We start from the raw sequence: 7,371 nt of genomic DNA on the forward strand, positions 1-7,371 counted from the left end.
ATGGATACACCCACTTGGTGACGGTTTCAATGTGATTAAAACTAGGGCAGATGGAGAGGCTGCCCATAATCTGAACTGAAGGAGGAAATTGGTGGTGTCTCCTGTTTCAGAAATATTTCAGGGCTGGACCTGATCTTAGTGATTGTGGAGTGTGCATGTGGAGGTGAAATAGATAAGGAACCCAGGTCCTAACACAGGATATCAAGGGGCCACCCAGGAGCCATATCTAATCTGCACAGATGGTTGATTTGAACTGCACCATGTTTAAACATTTTTTAAAAAGTGAGTTTGCCAGCATTGGAAACTCTGTAAAGATTTCAAATAACAAAATGTAGATATCTATTTTCACTTAGCCAAAAGATCTGGCAACATCAGGCCTGCAGTTTTACAGAGCAAAAAATGGGGTGGAGCTGACAGGCGTTCACTCCCATTTCATCTGGCCTTGGCCATCAGGTCACTGGAAACCTAGCCCCTCGCCCTGCCCCCTTGGCCACTTTCTCATTGTCCTCACAGGCCTGGCCCCATCCATTCACCTTCGAATTTGTTTTTCTTGCTCTATAAGCTCTCAATCCCCAAACTAGTGGTTTCCAACTCTTTGAAGTATGAAAACCCCTTTGTAAAATAACTGTTTCCCTATAATCAGGGAACTAGTACATGCTCACAGCAGAAGTTCAAGAAACAGAAAATCAATAGAAGACAATACTCACCACCCACAAGCCCAACATGGAGAGGTGAGCACTATTTACAGTTAATGAATGTGAGGATCTCTAACATCTTTATGGTCCTTACACCCTAGTTGTTTTATATATAGTAAATATTCATTGACTGAAGTAAGATCTAATTGGGGCGCCTGGGTGGCTCAGTCGGTGGAGCTTCCAAATTCTGCTCGGGTCATGATCTCACGGCTCATGAGTTCGAGCCTGGCGTCGGGCTCTGTGCTGACAGCTCAGAGCCTGGAGCCTGCTTCAGATTCTGTGTCTCCCTCTCTCTCTGCTCCTCCCCCTGGTCATGCTCTGTCTCTGTCTCACAAAAATAAATAAACACTGAAAAAAGAATTAAAGAAAAGAAATAAGACATAACTTGAAAAACCTATGATTTCAGACGCACAGATGAAGGAATACACGTACTTCCTTCACACATTGTTTACCCACAGGTATTTGGAAAATAGGCATATGTGTACGTGGGCACACAGAATCCCCTGGTGGGTACTCCTTGGTGCCCACGTCCCTTGTCTTCTCTTTTTGTGCCCATAAGTTCTTCTTTTTTAAAAAAATGTTTATGTATTTATTTTTGAGCGAGAGATGAGCACGAGTGGGGGAAAGGTAGAGAGAAAGGGAGAGAGAGAATCCCAAGCAGGCTGGCTCCTGACGCGGGGCTCCAACTCACAGAGGGTGAGATCACGACCTGAGCCGAAGTCAAGAGTTGGGTGTGACTGGGCCACCCAGGCGCCCCAGGCCCATAACTTTTACTTTCTGGAAATATAGTAGGGGCACCTGGATGGCTCAGTTGGTTAAACATCTGACTCTTGATCTCAGCTCAGGTCTTGATCTGAAGGTCATGTGTTCAAGCCCTATGTTGGGCTCCGACCTGGGCATGAAGCTTACATAAAATATATATAGTATGTATATAGTAAAGACTGAAAAGTGTGCCAATTTAGCATTCTGGCACTCTAGGCATTCTGAGGGACTCTTATGTCAATTAGAGCCTGGCAACATTGTAGCAAACACACATTTTGATGAATTGATGAGCTTATTGGAAATAAGGGAACTCTGAAGGGCCACGAAAGACACATAAACAAGCAACTAATCAAGCAAATAAATAAATAAATATCAGGGAGCAGAGGCCAAAGCAAGGAATGGTAAATAGTAAGCAAGTACACTGAGTAATAATTGGAAGGCAGTGTTGTCCTGATTTCAAAGAGCTTTATCAGCACTACCCATGAGAAGCTAAATTATTGTTAAGAAAAAAAAAAAAAAGCAGCAATGTTAAAGAGGGTCAGTAGATAAGGATAAGAAATTCAATTCACCAGGAAGATGTGACATTGTAAACTTCATCCATTTTATAAAGCCTCAAAAATGTGAAACGAAATCTGAAAACAATTACGGGGAGAAATGGACACATCTACCATAATTGTCAAGGATTTCAACGCATCTTTGCTAGTTACTGATAAACACACAAAAAAATATTAGAAAAGACAGAAGTTTTGTTTTAATGTTTATTTATTTTTGAGAGAGAGTGCGAGTGGAGAAGGGGCAGAGAGGGAGGGGCACAGAAGATCCAAAGCAGGCTCTGTGCTGACAGCAGAGAGCCCAGTACAGGGCTTGAACCCACAAACCGCGAGCTCATGACCTGAGCTTAAACCAACGGAGCCCCCCAGGCGCCCCGAGATGACGGAAGATTTGAATTACAGTTGTCGGATCGTCGGCCGTGACTTCGTGGGCATATAACTCCTCCAACAATTAAAAAATGGTCGTTCTTCTCAAGTACAGATGGAAATTTTCATCTGTGTTTTACGATTTCTTAGCACTGGTTTTAATTTCTAATTTAATTGCATCATGGTCGGAAAACAGGGTTGAAATGTGTAGACTCTTAAACCACGGAACATTTGTCATCTATTTAAGACAATGAATGTCATACAGATATGACAGTCTCTGATCACAGTGGAATTTACGAAGTAGCTACAGATAGTGCAAAGAGAAATTTTAGTAATCTTTCCATGTCTGGAAATTTAAAAGCCCGCTTCACAACAACTCATGAATAAAAGAATAATAATTTGCATTTGAAATAATTAGACTTGATTGATACCCAAACTATTACATGTCAGTATGCAGGGAAAGCGGTCTTAAGTGGAGATCCATAACCTTAAATATTATATTAGAACCAAGAGAAGCTGAAAATGTATGCATTAAAAAGGAAAACAGAATACCCCCAAAGACAGCAGAAAGGAGGAGACCATGAAGATACAAACAGAAATTAATGAAATAGATACAAAAAAGATACAATAGAGCAGATCAACAAGACTACTGGTTTTTTGAAAAGATTAATGAAGCAGCCTGCATCTGGTAGACTGATTGAAAAAAAAAAAAGAAAATATATGCATATAATAGTATAAAGAAAGTAAATGGATCAAAACCATAGCCACAACAAAAATTTAGTAGAATATTATAAAAATCGGGGCGCCTGGGTGGCGCAGTCGGTTAAGCGTCCGACTTCAGCCAGGTCACGATCTCGCGGTCCGTGAGTTCGAGCCCCGCGTCAGGCTCTGGGCTGATGGCTCAGAGCCTGGAGCCTGTTTCCGATTCCGTGTCTCCCTCTCTCTCCGCCCCTCCCCCGTTCATGCTCTGTCTCTCTCTGTCCCAAAAATAAATAAAAAAAGTTGAAAAAAAAATTAAAAAAAAAAAAAGAATATTATAAAAATCTTTATGCCTGGGGTGCCTGGGTGACTCAGTTGGTTAAGCCGTTGACTCTCGATCTTGGCTCAGGTCATGATCTCATGGTTTGTGAGTTCGAGCCCCGCGTCGGGCTCTGTGCTGACAGCTCAGAGCCTGGGGCCTGCTTCGGATTCTGCGTCTTCCCTCTCTTTTTGCCTCTCTCTCTCGCTCTCTCACTGTCTCTCTCTCTCTTTCAAAAATAAATAAACACTAAAAACATTTTTTTTTCATCCTTAGGCCAAAAATTTGAATTCTAAAAATACAAATAAATTCTTAGAAGTCAAACAAAATAGTGACGTTCATAGAAAAATAACTCCAAAATTGATTCGAAGAGAATGAAAAAGCCCAAAATTTCTTTTTTTTTTTCTTCAACGTTTATTTATTTTTGGGACAGAGAGAGACAGAGCATGAACGGGGGAGGGGCAGAGAGAGAGGGAGACACAGAATCGGAAACAGGCTGCAGGCTCTGAGCCATCAGCCCAGAGCCCGACGCGGGGCTCGAACTCACGGACCGCGAGATCGTGACCTGGCTGAAGTCGGACGCTTAACCGACTGCGCCACCCAGGCGCCCCAAAAGCCCAAAATTTCTTAAAACCACTTATAAAATGAGTAAGAGCTTAATTATCTTCCTATAGGAAAAGATAATTACAGGTCCTAGATTTTTTTTCCTTTTTTTTTAAATTTTTAACATTTATTTATTATTGAGAGACAGAGAAAGACAGAGCATGAGCATGGGAGAGACACAGAATCTGAAGCAGGCTCCAGGCTCTGAGCTGTCAGCACAGAGCCCACACGGGGCTCGAACCCATGAACCGTGAGATCATGACCTGAGCCGAAGTTGGACACTTAACTGACTAAACCACCAGGTGCCCTTAGATTTTTTTTTTTTTTTTTAAACAAAGGAGTTCAACTAAACTTCCCAGCTCATCCCGATCATACAGAAAATCTTCCAGAGACTAATAAAAAGTGCCTAACTCATTCTACGATGGTAATATAACCTTGATATCAAAACCTACTAGTCAAGGACGGTGTGAGAAAGACAATCTCATTTATTAATATGAATGTAGAAGTCTCATCTAAAATATTACCAATGGAATTTGGCAATGTATCAAAAAGATAATGCATGAGAACTAAGTTGGGTTTAATCCCAACGATGCAAAGGTGATTTAATATTGGAAAAAAGTTGGTAAGTGTTCGCTAGTTTAGCAGATATAAACAAACTGTCCCAATGTGCGTAGAAATAAGAATTTAGAAAACCTGTTGCCCATTTGTAATCAATCAGTTAAAAATTTACCAGCATAAAAATGGAAAAGACCTTCCTTGACAAAGTGAAGGTATCTACCAGAATCATTTGGTAGTAAATTAGAATCTTTTCCCTAGAAATTAGAGAGAAGACAAGAATGCATTCTGTCACCACTATTACATCAGAGGCCCTCGCCAGTGCAACAAGGCAAGAAGAAGATGTAATGATTGGGAAAAAAGAAAAAAACCCAAACCTGCCATTATTCACAAACAATAGGATTATTTACATAGGAAATACGAAAGAATCTACAAATTAAGATTAGTAAGAGTTTAGCGAAATAGCTAGATATAAAGCCAATAATGAAAAAATGAATTGCATTTCCATCCACCAGCGACAGGCAACCACAAACAATGAAAACATAATTTCAGAACTGACTCCTTTATAATAGCAACGGCAACAGAACAGGGACGGAGCATCTAAGGTTAATTATTTTCTTTAGATGTGGAAGGCTTTTCTAGAGAAAAAGTATACAGTGTTAGAGACAATCATTAAAAAGGCCATAAATAAATGGAGAGGTATTTTCAGTTCATGGCTAGGAAGATAGTATTGTTGCAGGTCTCAAATATCCCCACATCGAGCCATAGACTTTATACGATGCCAATCAAAATCCCCAAATGGATTTTTCAAGGACCCGAACAAGCTGATTCTAAAATTTATATGGAAGAACAAAGGCCCAAGAATAGCCAAGACATTCCTAAAGAAGCATGAAGTGGGGCGAGTTGCCCAGAAGATGTTGAGATTTATTGTACAGCTATGCCGATTATGGCAGTGTTATTGGCAGAGAAACTGACCAGTGAAGCATAGAATAAAAAGCTCGCAAACAAACCCAAGCACGTTTGGGAACCTGATCTATGACTGCAGCGGCATCTGGCCACCAGAGAGATGAACTGGCCTATAGAAGATGCTAGAACCGTGTGTATCCACAGGGGAAAAATCCACGGGTCCTCTCCTGAGCCTTCACGTACAAAAACTAGATCCAGGTAAATTGAATAGGTAAATAAGAAAAGCACAGCTTTAAAACGTTTCGGAAAAAAAAACCATAGGAGGATATTCCTATGGCCTCCAAGAAAGGAAGTATTTTCTAAACAAGACTCAAAAAGCCTAGTCGTAGACAAGATTGGTAAATAGGATTTCAGTGAATCAGGAACTGCTGTTCAAACCCCTCTTGGACCAACAAACCACAATTGGGCAGAAGACACAGTAACTCTCGAACGGACAAAGGATTACTACCCAGGATACATAAACAATTCCTAAAATCCGACGAGAAAAAAAACAAACAACCTTCTATAAACAATCGTGATATTAAAAAAGGATCCTCCCATGCCCCGGAGATATAAACAGGGCTACTTCTTCGGCTTTGTGGTGTGCTAGGAGAAAGCTAAGTATATACCCTTCACCCAAGAGTGCGCTTACTTGAAGAAATGGGTCCCTGAAGTTTGGAGGGGTGCTTTGGAGTGGGGGGAAGGCAGAGAGTTCAAATTCGCAAGAGGCTGCAGGTTAATAGGGCTGAGGGGGAGAGTCAGGTGGAGACAGCCTGTTGCTGAGTGGATTACATGAGATAAGCAAGCTGTTTGGTAAATAAGAAAATAAAAATTCTCCTTTCCTTCTTGCCTTCTAGAACACTTAAATTAATGGGATTAGCATAGGGGCAAAGCAGTTTAAAAACAAAGGGCAATGTTACCAAAGGTGGGTGGGGTCCCTTTTGGTGGTGCGGTGGTGTGGCCTGGTCCTACTGTGACAGGCAAACCCTCAAGGACACAGGATGAGAAGCAGTGAGTGGCAGATGAGCCCGGGCCTGAAGCTTTTACACGCAGCCCCAGCGGGCCAAGAGAGATGGCCAGACACAAGGGTGCTAATGCCTGGGACAAGATGGGATTCCTAAGGGTAGGGTTCCTCTCCTGGAAAAGTAGTTGACAACACCTCCCCCCACCCCCCACCCGCCCCGATTGTGACGAGATGTGGCTGGTGTCCCGCGGGCAGCCTGAAACTTGGACCGTGGTGGGCACCCAGCCATGTTCCATGGCTGTCCCTTCCGCCTCAGGGAGCGCAGTGACACGTCTCCGCAGTGACACGTCTCCTCCTGGGGTTTCAGTTCCTTCCTCCTTCCTCCCTCTTTGCTTCTCCCTGTCCCCCCAGTTTCCCCGTTTTTTCCCTCCCCATCAACATGTAACCGACAGCTTTCCTATGGGTGTTGATTTCCAAACCTCAAGCGGGCACGCGAGTGAATGCATCCCAACACACCCAGCCCTGATAGCTGCTGCAGACGGAAGGGACCATTTGGGGATCGTGACAAAAATCAACATCAATGAAAGAAATAGTCATAATAATGAAACTTACTGCAATTTGACCCGCACTGTGCCCAGGGACTGTGCTAAATACACTGTCTACTTTCTCTGGTTCAATCTTCCCTCCCTCCCAAGGACCCAGGCACTGTCATTAAGCCCGTTTTACGGACATGAAAACTAGAGCTAGAGAGAGGCTGTGTATCTCGCCCAAGGTCACAGGCTTGTTGAAGCAGGGATTGTGTATTTCCTGTAGACCTGCGAGTCAGCTTGGCCCAGTGCTTGAGTGTCACTGGGTACAGCGGTCAGGGAACACGTCCCTTGGCTAACACTCCCGGCCCCAAGCCTTACCGCC

Source organism: Herpailurus yagouaroundi, unplaced genomic scaffold (genome assembly GCF_014898765.1).
Source record: "Herpailurus yagouaroundi ecotype Mexico unplaced genomic scaffold, PumYag 141, whole genome shotgun sequence".
NCBI classification, from domain to species: domain Eukaryota; kingdom Metazoa; phylum Chordata; class Mammalia; order Carnivora; family Felidae; genus Herpailurus; species Herpailurus yagouaroundi.